Source organism: Daucus carota, chromosome 5 (genome assembly GCF_001625215.2).
Source record: "Daucus carota subsp. sativus chromosome 5, DH1 v3.0, whole genome shotgun sequence".
NCBI classification, from domain to species: Eukaryota; Viridiplantae; Streptophyta; class Magnoliopsida; order Apiales; family Apiaceae; genus Daucus; species Daucus carota.
The window spans coordinates 11,651,394-11,666,911 of record NC_030385.2 but is presented as its reverse complement, the minus strand read 5'-3'; positions in this window follow the sequence as shown (position 1 = coordinate 11,666,911).

The following is a 15,518-nucleotide window of genomic DNA, read 5'->3' as shown; positions in this document are numbered from 1 at the left end:
ATAAATGAGCCAAAATTATGGCACTTAAATGCCTCTATGGGCCAAAAAAGCCCCAATCATGGTCCCCATAAATGGTACAAAAACCATTAATTAAGAATAATTAATATCCTTAATTAAGGTACAATTATCGCCCAATTAGCATCCAATGACGTGTACACTTATATTTCTTTCAATCGGCTATCTTCAAAATTTCGTAAACTACAATATTTTTATGTTGAACCTGCAAAATAATTGTAGGTGTTAAATGAACGTAAAAGATAAAAATAATATAGAAATTTAAAACAAAACATATGATAAAAGACAATTAATTAAAAATATACAACAAGTCAAAATATTCTCACAATCTTGATAAATCATTAATGAGACAATAAAGCCCTCAAATAGAGAACAATTATCAAAAAGTCAAACTCTCAATTAAGAGAGAAAAAACGCCTCAATTAAGGCATGATAAACTCTCAATTAAGAGACAATTAGGCCCTAATTACGGCACAATTAACCATTTCCTTTCTGAAACCGACTCACGGAACCTGGAACAACTTCGGTCACCATCATCTTCTTTGGTCACCACCGCTGCCTCTCTCGTAGTTTACAAATGAGGGATACCATCAAACACGGAGCCACTGAATGATCACAATAACCTAAAATATATACTTCTGGATATTGTATATGTACATGAGATGGTGATAAGAAACAAAATCACATCGACTGAAATAATTACGGACATTACAAAAGCATAAATATATATAAACACAAACAAACAAGTTACTATCTAATCACTTCCCTTTGGATATGAGATGAATCATCCTTTTAAAAGAACAGATTCACATTCGTTGACTCCACAATCTCCACCGCCGTAACCTCACTCACACCCACCTCATTAAACGCAACCACAGAATGCCCCGCGCCAGCAGAAACCGATAATTCCACTTATTTGATTTGATATTGAGAGAAAGAGAAGGGGCTGGGGTTAATTTTATGCTAATTTTATCTATTTTTGAAAATTGATTTTATAAAAAAGTATAAACTCATTTTAAAAGATAATTTAAAATATTTTATTATTATATTAATAATTTTTATCCCTGATAAGTTGTACATACCACAAGATTATCTAAACAGATATATTAAAAGTTACTTTTCATTTATAATCATCTTATCACGTATAAGCAATACACACTTATTTTGAGGTTATCAAAACGTCACCCATGTCTCAAATGTCACATTTTGACATATAATCTCAAATATCATTTTAAAATATTACATTGTTCGGCATTTATAATTCTCTAAAAAAAATTATAGAAATGCAACATTGTGCCGCGTTTCTAACATTTTTATACCTAAATAAGTAGCCTCATAAGAAATCCGCTAAAAACCCTCGTACTAGACGATGTAAAGTTCAAACTATCATTATTTTATTTAGCATTTTAATAGTCCACATAAAGTAAGCCCATATAAAAATATCCCGTAAAACTGCATCATGTAACGTTCTCCTTAGTTATATTTTTAAAAACTCTAATCTTACACGATATAACGTTTTAATGTGGGATTATTTTTTTCATGATATGATATTTAGGATATTTCGACTCCAAATTACAATGTTAAAGCTTTTTTCTCTCTCTTTTTTTGATTAAACTATATTATAGCCTTTGTTAATGTATGTTACTAATTTATGACTGAGTATACATTTGTTGTTGAATGGTTCAAAATATGTTTTTTAATTAATCTAAGAATGTATATTTGATTTCCGGTGATGTTTGAAAAAACGGATCCGGATATTATCCGTATCCTGATAATGTCTGGCGGATACGGATATGGATTTTTTTATTCTAAAATTCGCGGATACTGATCCAGATTCGGATACGGATATAGACAAATCTGTATCCGTTTTATCTGTTTGACATCCTTACTAATATGCAGAATGAGAAGAATGCACAAGAAACTCACGTAACTCATGAGGAGTTATCAATTGTGCAGAAGGAGAAGGATGCACAAGAAACTCAATATAAAGAAACAAAGTCTTCACAACCTCTAGCCAGTCTTACTGCTCTCACACAAGCAAAGCCTTTAACAGTAAAAAGTCCAAGGGTAAGCCATTTCATACAAATGAATTTATTCCTTGTCTAATTGCAGAACCCTATCCTAAAAAGACAAATGGAAGAACAATATGTTGCATGCCTTCCCCATGCCAAATCCAGACAAATTCAAGGTAATGGGAGAAACATTACAGATTGCAAAGTTTGAGAAAAAGAAAGATGATAAAAAGTAAATTGAGAATAGAGATGATGGGAAGATGGGCAGAAATCCAAGGCTCAGCTTGGAAGGCTTGCTGAGGACAAGCTCAAAAGAGATGAATTTGTTTTTATTGAGAGCGGTGGTGTGACCATTTGTGTGCATTATGGCCACCATCTCTACTCAAAAATCAAAGAAAAAGAAAACAAGCTGAGAGGACCCAAGACAGATGAAAAATTAGTAGCAAGATCGTCAGCTGAGTTGGAAGATGAATTGAGGGAGGAATTGGGTTATGACTTGGGGGATAGATGAACATAGAATTACAAGACAGATTTTGTTGGAGTCTAATAAGAATTTGCAACAAAATAGGGACAAGAAGAGAGAGAGAGAGAGAGAGAGAGAGAGAGAGAGAGAGAGAGAGAGAGAGAGAGAGAGAGAGAGAGAGAGAGAGAGAGAGAGAGAGAGAGAGAGAGAGAGAGAGAGAGAGAGAGAGAGAGAGAGAGAGAGAGAGAGAGAGAGAGAGAGAGAGAGAGAGAGAGAGAGAGAGAGAGAGAGAGAGAGAGAGAGAGAGAGAGAGAGAGAGAGAGAGAGAGAGAGAGAGAGAGAGAGCGAGAGAGAGAGAGAGAGAGAAGACAAAATATGGTAGGAAAGACATATTGGACAAAGAAGAAGTGTTCTATGAGGAAAAAGAGAAGAATTAAGAGTTTATCCCTCCAAATCTTGCAAATATAATTTTGGGGGACATTCTCCCTAACATTCTTAAGGAAGAACCAATTGAGTTTGTACCGAACTTTCCCAATTCTATGTGTCAAAAGAAGATATAAGGATGGAAAGTGAAAAACCATCTCTTAAAGAAAAGGTAACTATAACATGAAGCAACAAGGTATTTAACAAAAAGAAGAAGCATGGAAATCCTACTAGATTTGATGTAAAAGGTCTACCACATGTTACAGCTCCTTCCAAACTCGTAGATATTACCACGGTTCTAGAAATTGTTAAAAAGCCTTACTCTAATTATGCATATGTCATTCATCTTTGTGAGCAACCAAATATAAATCTTTTCTTGGATGAACTAGAAAAAGTTAGAGCATTGGCAGCTAAAGGCAAAATGCTTGAGAGGTTGGAGTTTCACTACAGAGGAGGATACGAAAGAACATGCCATATACAAAAAACCTTGGATAAGGATTGTCACATTCTCATATCTGTATACACCAAGTTGGAGAACATCGGGGGCTTCTCAAGTGTAGCTAGATCAAAAATTTGAAACAAGTTTGCATAAATTTAAAGAAACTGGAACTGAACTGATGGCTTACCAAAGAGACTTAGTGGGTGTTTGGGTGGGGCTTTTAAGCCCCACTTCTAGAGTTTCAAGTTAGAAGCACTTATTCGTACCATTTGTGTAAAAAGTCGTGAAGCACTTATAAAAAGTTAGGACTCCTAGCTTTTATTTTATGACTTCCACTTTTTTCCCAAACACTTTAATTACTTATAAGTCTTAACTAACTTCTACTTCACTTTTTTACCTTAAGCAAAAAGCACTTATTTTAAACTCACCCAAACGGCCCCTTAGTCTTCTCAACACTGGTAAATGAATACATCTTCAACCATACTGACTTATGGAATTTAGAGATAAGCAAGGGATAAGGAGATTCTTCGAAATGGAAAATCATACCACTAAGGCTGATACTTGACATTCCAAGATTCATGCAATATCAATTGGATCCAACATATGTGGAGAAGGAAGATTTTATCAGAGGTTTACAGATATTCATAAACATGAAGTTGGAGAAAAAAGGAAAGAGAAGGTACAATGAAAGAAGTGAAGATGTGGAGAGAAAAAAGATAATTTGCTCAGTCTAGAGGAGCAACTTCATTTTATTGTATCTCTCAATCCTAGTGTTTCACTCATGTCTTGATAAATTCCATGTATTCAACTGGTGTTTCGGGGGATCTTGAAAGCCCACATTGAGTTTCGGTCGGTGGTGAAAATCGCAAAAGCTCAACTTTTACAACAGAAGATTGTTCGTATTACGAGGGCATTTGTCCCTCCAATTTCAATCGTTGCAACTAAAAATTTTGAACACTATTTGATTGTGTGAAGGTCAATTATGACTATACTGATTTCGAAGATGGTGTAGGTTGGATTTCTTGGAAAGCCATCATAATTTTTTACAATTTAAAGAATATTTTTATTTTATATGTCAAGTGATCTGAAAATATAATAATTATTTATTTAACTTGTTTATTTGTTTGTCAATCTGACGGTATTTCCAGTTTTGGGGTTTGTCCAAGCTGGATTAAGTCTTTTTAATGAAATGCATAATATTTTTTGGGGGAAATGAATCAAATAAATATATATATATATATATATATATGAATTAATTGATTAATAATAATTTATGAATATTAATAAATTGCAAGTGATTTTGATATCATATAGAGTCTAAAAGATATGTGATAGAATGATATAGAGTTGATGTGAAGTATTTAAAATTTAAACATATTCATTCAAAACTTCATGAATTTTGGACGGTTTTTTAGAAAAATGAAATACATCGAAGAGTCCATCAATAAAGAAAGTTCAAAAAAATTCATCTAACTTTTAAAGACTATCATATTGTAATAAATTTTAAATAGTCTCAATTAAATGTCATTGTAATTTTTTGTATTATTAAAATCATGAACAAATATCATCTTATTTTTTTTAGATAATTTAAAATCCTAATTGAATAGTGAAATATTCTATAATATATATTCTGAAACTCAAATTTGAATACAACTGAATTTAAAATATGAGAAAAAAATTAAAATTTCTAATCAGACACAGCCGAATTTCAAAGTTTGAAATAAAAAATTAAAAATCTCAACTAAATATACTCATTAATTTTGTAAAATAGTGCAAACATGTGCCCTTTCTTTCTCCTCAAAATTCCCTCGCCAGAAGTCCAATTGAATAATTTAATTCAAGAATATAAACGGGTGGACTCGTCGCTCGTGTAATTCCACTGTTGAGCTGTGAAATACGGTATGGATGGGCGTTTGACTCGCTTTTCTCCAGTAAAAAAAACAAATCCTTATTTATGAAATCAAATAGATAAATAAATATATTTTGCTAAAATATTTACTTTTTCTGTCAAACCACGTTCTTAATATTAACTTAGTATAAAAACATAAAGACATTAATCTTTCGAAAATTAATCCTTAATTTAAAAATGACTTTTTAGCTGAAAACACCATATATTATTGTAACATCCCGAATTTTCGGAATATTAAAAACTAATTTCACAACATAAATAATATCATTACTTAAATCAAAATTCTCAAATAATATATAAGTCAAAGCAACAGTCAAACCCAATAATCAAAAGTCATAAATTTGGAGACGCAGCTCCATAAATCCAAAACCAATAACTAATATATTGGTCAAATTATTCTTAATAAACACTAAGTCTTTATTCACTAATGCAAATAATCACGAAGCATAAAATTCAAAAGTCCTCAATCTTATTCTCAAAATCCTTCCACATGATAGAACCTGAAATATAGAAAAACGGATGAGCTACACAGCTCTGCAAGTAACAATCTGACTCACAGTTAATTTCGAAATCAGTGGGCGTGTTTATAAAACATTGTTCCTCAAGATAATTATAATTTTTTTAAAACACTTGTAAAAGCAAATCCAACCCACAGTTTATATATTAAAAGCAAACAGAATTTAAAACAGAACGGAAACAAAAATCTTATAAATACCACAGTCTTGCTCTACGGCCACACTTACCCAGTGACCGGGATCTTATTCTTATTCTTTCGCCACACTTACCTAGTGACCGGGATCTAAAGTTCAATAATCACGCGCCCTTAGCAGGTATCTAAAGTTGCACACTTGTGCGCCTACTAAGGGTATCTAAGACTAGTTCCGGAACTATAGCGTAGGCTACGAACGGGTTCGAAACGTAGAGACTGTGTTCAAAAATTCACAAATACTTATATCTTATAAATTCAAAATCAAAAACTCTTATATCTTATAAATTCGAAATCAAAACTCTTGAAATTAAAAACAGAATCGAAATATCTTTTCAAAATTTAAAAGCGAGTCAAAAGTACTTACCTCAAAGTCGACACTAAAAATCCAAGATTAAAAACACGAACAAATCCTATATATTTAATTAATAAACAGAATATAATTAATAAAATCATCAATTATAAAGCATGCAAGGGTCAGCGGTGAACTAGCGTCGGACAAGAACTTAAACAAGGTATACTGACTTCCAATTAATAATAAAAATATAAATATATAAATACAAACAATCTAAATCTAATTTCTAACTCATAATAACAATACTAATTAAATATAAATATTTAAATAAATAAATCAAATCACAGGATTTTACAATTATCATATATACTTGTTCATATTTACACTCAATTATAAAAAAGTTAAATCATAATTTATATTAAATCGTAAATGATGATATAAAATAAAGTAATTGAAATTGTCACATTGGAAGTTAGAACTATGTATCTTTGCGTGTACAAGTTAAACTTAGGATGCATTTGTTAACAAGTGAATGAAGCCAAATATGCTGAACCACAGTCTATTTCTTATTAAGACTGTTTAACAATTAATTTTTTTATCTGGACGATACTGAAAGTCCCTGGACGAGTCACCTGAGAAATGTAGGGTGTGTCATTCAGAACAGGTTTAGCACAACCCTTTTATTATGAAGTTAATTAAAAATACATATAATTGATTTATCGTTTATTATATTATTATCACTTATTATAATTTACAACAATTTTTGTCAACAATAATATTATTAATATCAAATTAATATACTATTATCGAAAATATCAAAATAATAAAATTTACAATACATGTTATTAATATCAGTTTGCATCAAAATTATTTAATACGTATTCTATAAAGGGAAGGTTCATTAGTTTTTTTATAAAAAATTTATATTTAAAAAATAACATAAATTAGAATTAAAAAATAATTAGAAAACACCGGATACGAATAAAGTTTTGAACCAATAAACTTGGATTTTTTTTAAAAAACATATAAATAATCCAACTAAACTTATATTCAATTAGATTAAAGATATTAATCACAAGAAGACATAATCATAGATATCATGGTTCGGAAATTTTATCAAATAATAATATACATTTTATTTTATTTTTGAAATATAATAATTTTACGCATAAAAAATTGTGATTGTTGAAGTTACGATGTGCTTAAACTAAAAGAATATATATATCAAATAATATATATTACACATAATAATTAATAAATCGAATTTATCTGACAAAAAATATCAAACTCATGAATTTTGTCATCCAGACAAAATAGATTAACAAACAACAATTTTATTCATAGTCTAAATTATCCATTCATTCATATTTCAATCATTCAGAAAAAATGGTCCAATTTAACAAATGACCCCTTAAAAAAAGTGTTTCTAAAGTGGACCGGCGGAGAAATAAATTAAGATGATTAAACTGTCTGAGAAAAAGACTAAAGAACACAATTCTCATATTTCCTCTCTTTCTCCTTCCAAAATATACATTCCTGTTACTTTTTACCTTCTTTTATTAAAGATTCGTGAAACGTTCAAGGAACGCAATCAAGATTTAGCCTAAGATCGCTTCTCTCCGGCCAAATTCTTCTCAAAATCACGTGTTCTTTTGTTGTGGATATGACGGAAGGCTGGCAGCGATTTTGTCGGTAAATCAAGACTTGTCTATTTACATAATGGTTATATTGGTTTGTTTTTGGGTTTTGCTTCAAACCCTCGACGAACTTAATCTCATATATCCTGTCTATTGAATTACACTTTTTAATTGATCTAATCTTGTTATGCGTGTCTCTAGTTTTATTTGTCATTCTTCATTTTATATTAGTATTTACACATACAACACACACACACACACACACACACACACACACACATATATATATAGAGAGAGAGAGAGAGGGAGGGAGAGAGAGAGAGAGAAAGAAGTTATTTGGAGTCCCACTTTTTTTGGAGTTCCCGGAGTCCCAATCCTGACCCTTGATTTCAATCTCATCTAATGGTTGTAGTTTAATTAGAATTTTATAAAATTCAAATAATTAACTGCTTTATCTTTCTAAATTAAACGCTCACTCATCTCTTCCACGATTGTAGTTATTTTGTTGCTGAGTTAGTGGGAGAGATATTATCCTGCCATTTGTTCTGCAACTTTTTCAGTGGTGTGTTATTTCTTTCTCTCTTTGTTCTGCAACGACATTCTACATCGGACACGAACAACATGTCTAACAATGAAGAAGATGCAGGTGTGGTGATCACTTGTGGATTATAAATCATCATACTTTCATTGGATGTGTGTCTCATGGTCAATTAAGTTATCTAAATTTGCGAAATATTTTGTTTGATAATGTTCCACCAGTTTTGATTATATGGTATGTGTTAAAATGCTGCCAATGAATGTGCAGTAATGGAGTTGTTATTCTGCATTATGTGTTCATATACCGTCGATGTCCTGCACACGCCGATGTCCCGCGTCTGGAACTAAGACCGAAGAATGCTTTTATTGGGTACAGTTGAGTAAGAATTTGCAGGAACCAAGAATCCGCAGAATATCACGCCCAGTTAATTTTTAGAATAGATAACTACTTGTGTCTTGCAGACCGTAGGAGGGTGATATGATCCAACGGTGTTAAGATGGGACTCCAAGGACTCTAAAGAGAGTGGGTTTCTAAGGAACCCAACTATATATATATATATATATGTATATATATATATATATATATATTTGTGTTGTTTATGGTACTGCTAATTGTTATGAATGCAGGAGCTTCTCGCATAACAAGGTCGTAACATTCATGGTGGCGGTAGAGAGATCCTGAAGGGACGGAGAAGAATGGTGCTAACTGCGCAATAATTGTGTTTTAATTAAAGATATTAATTATTATTAATTAAGGGTTTTTGTACCATTTATATATGGTGACCAGATTGGGGCATTTATTGGCCTATAGAGACATTTAAGTGTCATAATGTTGGCTCATTTATGTCTTTATTTTAGTTTTTTTTCAAATTCACTCATATTCCTTTTATTCAGTTTTGTCTTATTTTCCGGATGTTTGAAAGAGATTTTATGAATTTATTTTTTAAGGCTGCTTTCGAGAACACGCGAACCTTGGTGTACAAGACAATTGAGCATTGAACTACAAATATTGATAGAAGGGAATAAAGAAGACATCAGTTTTTTAGTATGTTTTGTCAACAATGTATTTTGTAGGGCACTCTTTTCCCCCTTGAGTTTTTTCCCTACAGGTTTTACTCCTGAAGGGTTTTAACGAGGTATTTTTTGATGGGTTATCTCTTCTGAATTGAAAGACAATGTTATCTAAACATTCGGGGTACTTGCTTACTTTTGGTTAGATGATATATTTTCTTGAATGAAGAAAACTTTGTTCATCCGGATATTGTAACTGTTATACAATCTGTGCAGAAATCAAAACGTGTTTGTGTGTGCAAAATATCGGAAAAACTAGAAGTGCGTAGGAGACAGTAATCAAACGAAGGATATATGTAAGAGAATCCGAGTCCAGTGCGTAACTGTCTCCTTAAAGCGTATTTCGCCCTCACCGTATGTGATGAGCGATCGCCTCCCAGGATAAAACGGATTGACGATGCGAAAAGCACCTTCGACGAACTAGAACAAGACTAAGAACTATCACCGACGCGGCTAGGGTTTTGGATGCGAGAGGCTGTGTATTTTTCGTATATATAAACCCTAATCTATAATGAGTATATATAGACAATGCAAGACTTGTGCGCTACGCTTCACAATTAATTAAAACGCGTTTAATTAATTTACGCGGTTATAAATTAAATCCGAAATCAAAACGAATTAATTTAAACCAAGCAATTAATCTGAAATCAAATCAGAATTAATTTCTGTCAATTTAATTGAGCCCAAGCCCAGTGGAAAAATAAATTCAGCAAAACTAGTCCGTAATTCTTCGGGCCCAGATTTTGCTGCATTCGTGTCCGCAGGTCGCACACGCGGAAAAGCCCGAGGCTTGCGAAGCCACGAAATTTCTCTCGAAATCCCACAATTTGCACCCCCCCTGCGCGCACGTAGGTGGTGGAGCAATACACTAGTAACACATTTGGACACTACCAAAGTGTTTTGCTATATAAAGCCTTTGAAGGCTCTTTATTGAATCTATGTGGGATTCAAGCTTTCTTTTCCAATTTTGCACTACCAAGGAAGCAACTTTGGATCATCATAACTCATCCATTCCTTAGTCGTTTTGAGTGAATAAACATGCATTGGAAAGCTCTCTCGGAGGAGAACATAATCCAAGTGTAACCCGCCACGAGCACGTAGCCGAGCCTCACTCAAATTTGTGCTCAAAATGACAAACTTCCAACAATCCCCCACATGGGTGAGATTGATGATTTTCAGTAGCACACACCAGACAGACAGACACGGGTTTTGACTTTTGGTGATAGTTTCTGTGATCAGATATAGCATACGATAGGTAGAGAATGCTCCTTGAACCTTAGCTCGATTAAGCACATCGACTTTACTGGTAGACAGTGGACGTGCTTGTCCTTGAACTGTTCGACCGTTTGTGTAAACGATGATATACTTATCACTATATCCTTTCTTACTTGTTCAGTTCTCATGATTATGTCCATTTTGGCCATGGAACATCGTCCTGGTTCTGCGGGAGTTTCTAAAGAATTGTGCCTCGCAATTCTCCTTTGAAGCGGCCCCACTTCTCTCCTACATAGGTGATCTTTATCTTATAGAGTAACCCGCGTTTACTCAACTGAATTCCATGCATGTACCACTCCATGTATTCACCAAAGATCATTAAAAGCTCAAGGCTTAACCTCGTACCTTACGGGTCTCACTGTTTCTTCATCATAGGAACAGGCCAGAGGTTACCCCCACAGTGATTTGGTCATCATGATTTAGTTGTCCCATTGAACCAAGTTCTTGGGATCTCCAGTCAGCAATGGTTGGGTGTCCACCATGATGCCGTTAAGCTATAGGCTTAAGACCCATTCCTCTCGATGATTTCTCAACCACTTCTCTTGGTAACCCTTTGGTTAGCGGATCCGCAATATTATCCTTTGACGGTATATAGTCAATAGTGATAATTCCGGTTGAGATTAATTGTCTAATGGAACTATGTCGTCGTCGTATATGACGGGACTTTCCATTATACATTATGCTCTGTGCTCTGCCAATAGCGGATTGACTATCACAGTGTATCCCTATTGTAGTCACAGGCCTCGGCCATCTTAGAATATCCTCCAAAAATTGGCGTAGATATTCAGCCTCTTCAGCGCATTTATCTAAAGCCACAAACTCAGCTTCCATTGTGGAGGTGAGTTATAACTGTTTGCTTGGAGGTTTTCCAGGATACTGCTGCTCTAACTAGTGTAAATACGTAGCCACTCGTAGACATTAGTGCCTTCTTGCTAGATATCCAGTTTGCGTCAGTATATCCTTCTAATACTGCTGGGTATCTGCCATAGTGCAATCCATAGTCTCGAGTTCCCCTTAGGTACCTTAGTACCCTTATGATCGCTTTCCAATGATCATCTCCAAGATTACTCGTGAACCTACTCAACTTGCTAATTGAGTATGCAATGTCTGGTCTTGTACAACTCATTAAGTACATCAGACTTCCAATTATCCTAGAGTACTCCAACTGAGAGACCCCCTCACCTTTATTCTTGGATAGATGTAAAGTCATATCCACAGGTGTCCTAGCTTTCTCAGTATCATCCTTAAGAAACCTCTCAAGGATCTTGTTAACGTAATGAGGTTGACTTAGTGCGAGACCCTCTGATGTTCTAGAAATTTGGATTCCTAGAATTACATTTGCCAGTCCAATGTCTTTCATGTTAAATCTTGATTTTAACATGTCCTTTGTGGATTTGATCACTTTATCATTGCTTCCGGCAATAAGTAGATCATCCACATACAATGTCATCATGACATAACCGCTCTCGTCATCCTTGTAATAGGCACAGCTATCACATTCGTTGATCTTGAAGTTGTGTGCTAACATGACCTCATCAAATTTCTCATGCCATTTCATATGCGCTTGCTTCAAGCCATATAGTGATTTCACCAATTTACATACTTTCCTTCCTTGCCCTGGGACAACAAACCCTTCAGGTTGTTCCATATAGATTTCCTCATCTATATCCCCATTTAGAAAAGCTGTTTTCACATCCATCTGATGTATTGTTAAGTTTCGCATCGCAGCGATTGCAAACATCATCCTTATGGACGTGATTCTCGTCACAGGAGAATACGTATCAAAATAATCAAGGCCTTTCTGCTGCTTGTATCCTTTGATTACAAGTCTGACCTTATACTTATCAATGGTTCCGTCAGGTTTCAATTTCTTTTTGAAAACCCATTTGCTGGCTAGTGCTTTACAACTAGGTGGCAGGTCCACTAATTCCCAAGTGTGATTCTGTAGTATAGAATCAATTTCGCTTTTGATGGCCTCTTTCCACATAGGTCCATCAGGTGAGGTGACCGCTTCCTTATAGGTTTTCGGATCACCTTCTTCGAGCAAATAGGTCATGAAGTATGACCCAAAAGATTTCTCCGTTCGTTGTCTTTTGCTCCTCCTCACAACCCCCACATTTTCATCTTCACTTTCATCATTCTCATTTTCATCATCTACAGATTCATGAGTTCGTTTAGATGTCGTAGGGTGCTCGTTTCTTGGATTACAAGGAAACGCAGTCTCAAAGAATGAGGCATATCTTTATTCCATGATCGTATTCTTTTGAATCTCAGGAATCTTAGAATCATACACAAGAAACTGATATGCTGTACTACGAGGAGGATATCCGATGAAGATACAATCCACGATTTTCGGACCAATCTTCACCTTCTTAGGTGTAGGGATCAGTACCTTAGCAAGACACCCCCACACTTTCAGGTGTTTGTAACTCGGTTTCTTTTTCTCCCACATTTCATAAGGACTTACATCCTTATTCTTGCGCATCGTAATATTTAAAATATTATTTGCGCTTAAGATGGCTTCCCCCCACATTGATTGCGGAAGTCCAGAGCTTAGCAACATCGCATTCATCATCTCCTTGAGAGTGCGATTCTTCCTCTCAGCCACTCCATTTGACTGAGGGGAGTATGGTGCAGTGACCTCATGGATTATACCATGTTGTGATCATAATTCCCCAAAAGGTTCAACATATTCACCTCCACGATCGCTACGAATCCTTTTGATTTTCTCATTTTGTTGTCTCTCGACTTCTTCCTTATAGATTTTAAATTTATCTATAGCTTCATCTTTGCTTTTCAGCAAATATATATAACAGTATTTTGTACAATCATCTATGAATGTAATAAAATACTTGTTTCCTCCTCTTGTTGGAGCGAATTTCAAATCACATATATCGCTATGTATTAGGTCCAGCACCTTGGTGTTTCTTTCCACACATTTAAAAGATGATCTCGTTAATTTTGCCTCAACACAAGTTTCACACTTATGTTTTGAATCAATAGTTAGTTTTGGTATGTATTCTTTTGCACTTAATCTTCGTAAAGTGTCATAATTCACATGTCCTAATCTAGCATACCATAAATTAGGAGACTCAAGTAAGTAAGTAGAATAATTCTTCATTTCATTATTTTCCTTAACGGACATTACATTGAGCTTAAACAGCCCATCACTAGCATAGCCCTTGCCTACAAACATACCACTCTTAGACAAAACAACTTTATCTGACTCTATTACAATGCGAAAGCCATGTTTACTCAACAAAGAACCGGACACAAGGTTCTTGCGAATATCAGGCACATAAAGTACATTCTTGAAAGTCAGATTCTTCCCAGAGGTCATCTTCAGAATCACCGTGCCTTCCCATTCAATGGTAGAAGTCGCAGAGTTGTCCATGTAGAGCTTCTCACCAGCATCAGAAGCTACAAGGCTAGAGAAAATCGCCTTGTCGGAGCAAATATGCCTAGATGCTCCTGTATCAATCCACCATTCTCGCGAATTAGATCCAACCAGGTTCACCTCAGAGACCGTAGCACAGGGGTCTATATCACCTATCTCCTTGGAGATATCATCAACCATGTTTGCTTCCTTCTTCTTGTTTGTCTTCTTAGGCTTCCTGCAGTCAGCAGACCTATGACCAACTTTATCACAATTGAAGCACTTTCCTTGGAACTTCGAAGGCTTCGAAACTCCTCCTTTAGGTGCCAGTTTAGCCCCTTTCCCGGAACTGGTCTTCTTGGACTTAGAGCTTTGTGCATGCTCCACAATATTTACCTTTTCACCGGCAATAGGCTTCTTTCCGGATCCCCCGTTATTTTCTTCAGTGCGAAGTCTAACAATCAGATCCTCCATAGTCATCTCCTTTCGCTTATGCTTAAGGTAGTTCTGGAAATCTTTCCATCCAGGAGGCAGCTTTTCTATCACAGCGGCAACTTGGAAAGATTCCGTGAGACCCATCCGCTCGGCATGCATCTCATGAATAATCAGCTGCAACTCTTGCACCTGACTGTCAACAGTCTTGGAATCCACCATCTTGTAGTCAAGAAAGCGTCCAACAATCCACTTCTTGGCACCGGCATCTTCGGTTTTATACTTATGGTCAAGTGATTCCCATAATTCCTTAGATGTTACCTTCGAACTGTACAACTCATACAGCGGGCCAGTCAAACCATTAAGCACATAGTTCTGACAGATATAGTCGGAGTGCTTCCATGCATCAACGGCAAACACCGCCTGCGTATCGCTCTCAGCAGTGAGCATAGGTCTCTCTTCTCTCAGATAGCGAGACAAATTCAGTGTGGTCAGGTAGAACAACATCTTCTGCTGCCACTATTTGAAGTTCGTTCCGTTGAACTTTTCTGGCCTTTCAGCGTGAGCAGTAGGCACATGAGGCATAGCTGGCGCAAAGGGCGCAACAGGCGCACCAGGCGCTGTATGCACAGCAGTCATACCCGGCTGAGGAACATGTCCTGCCGGACAGTGTGTAAGTGGGACACTGAACTGACCAAAAGTCATATGTCCCGCAGAACCATAGCCCGGAGGCGTTAGTCCCAGAACCGTAACCCGCAGGCGTAGGTCCAGAACCAGAGCCCGCATGCGTATGTCCAGAACCAGACGGAGAACTATCACCGACGCGGCTAGGGTTTTGGATGCGAGAGGCTGTGTATTTTTCGTATATATAAACCCTAATCTATAATGAATATATATAGACAATGCAAGACTTGTGCGCTCCGCTTCA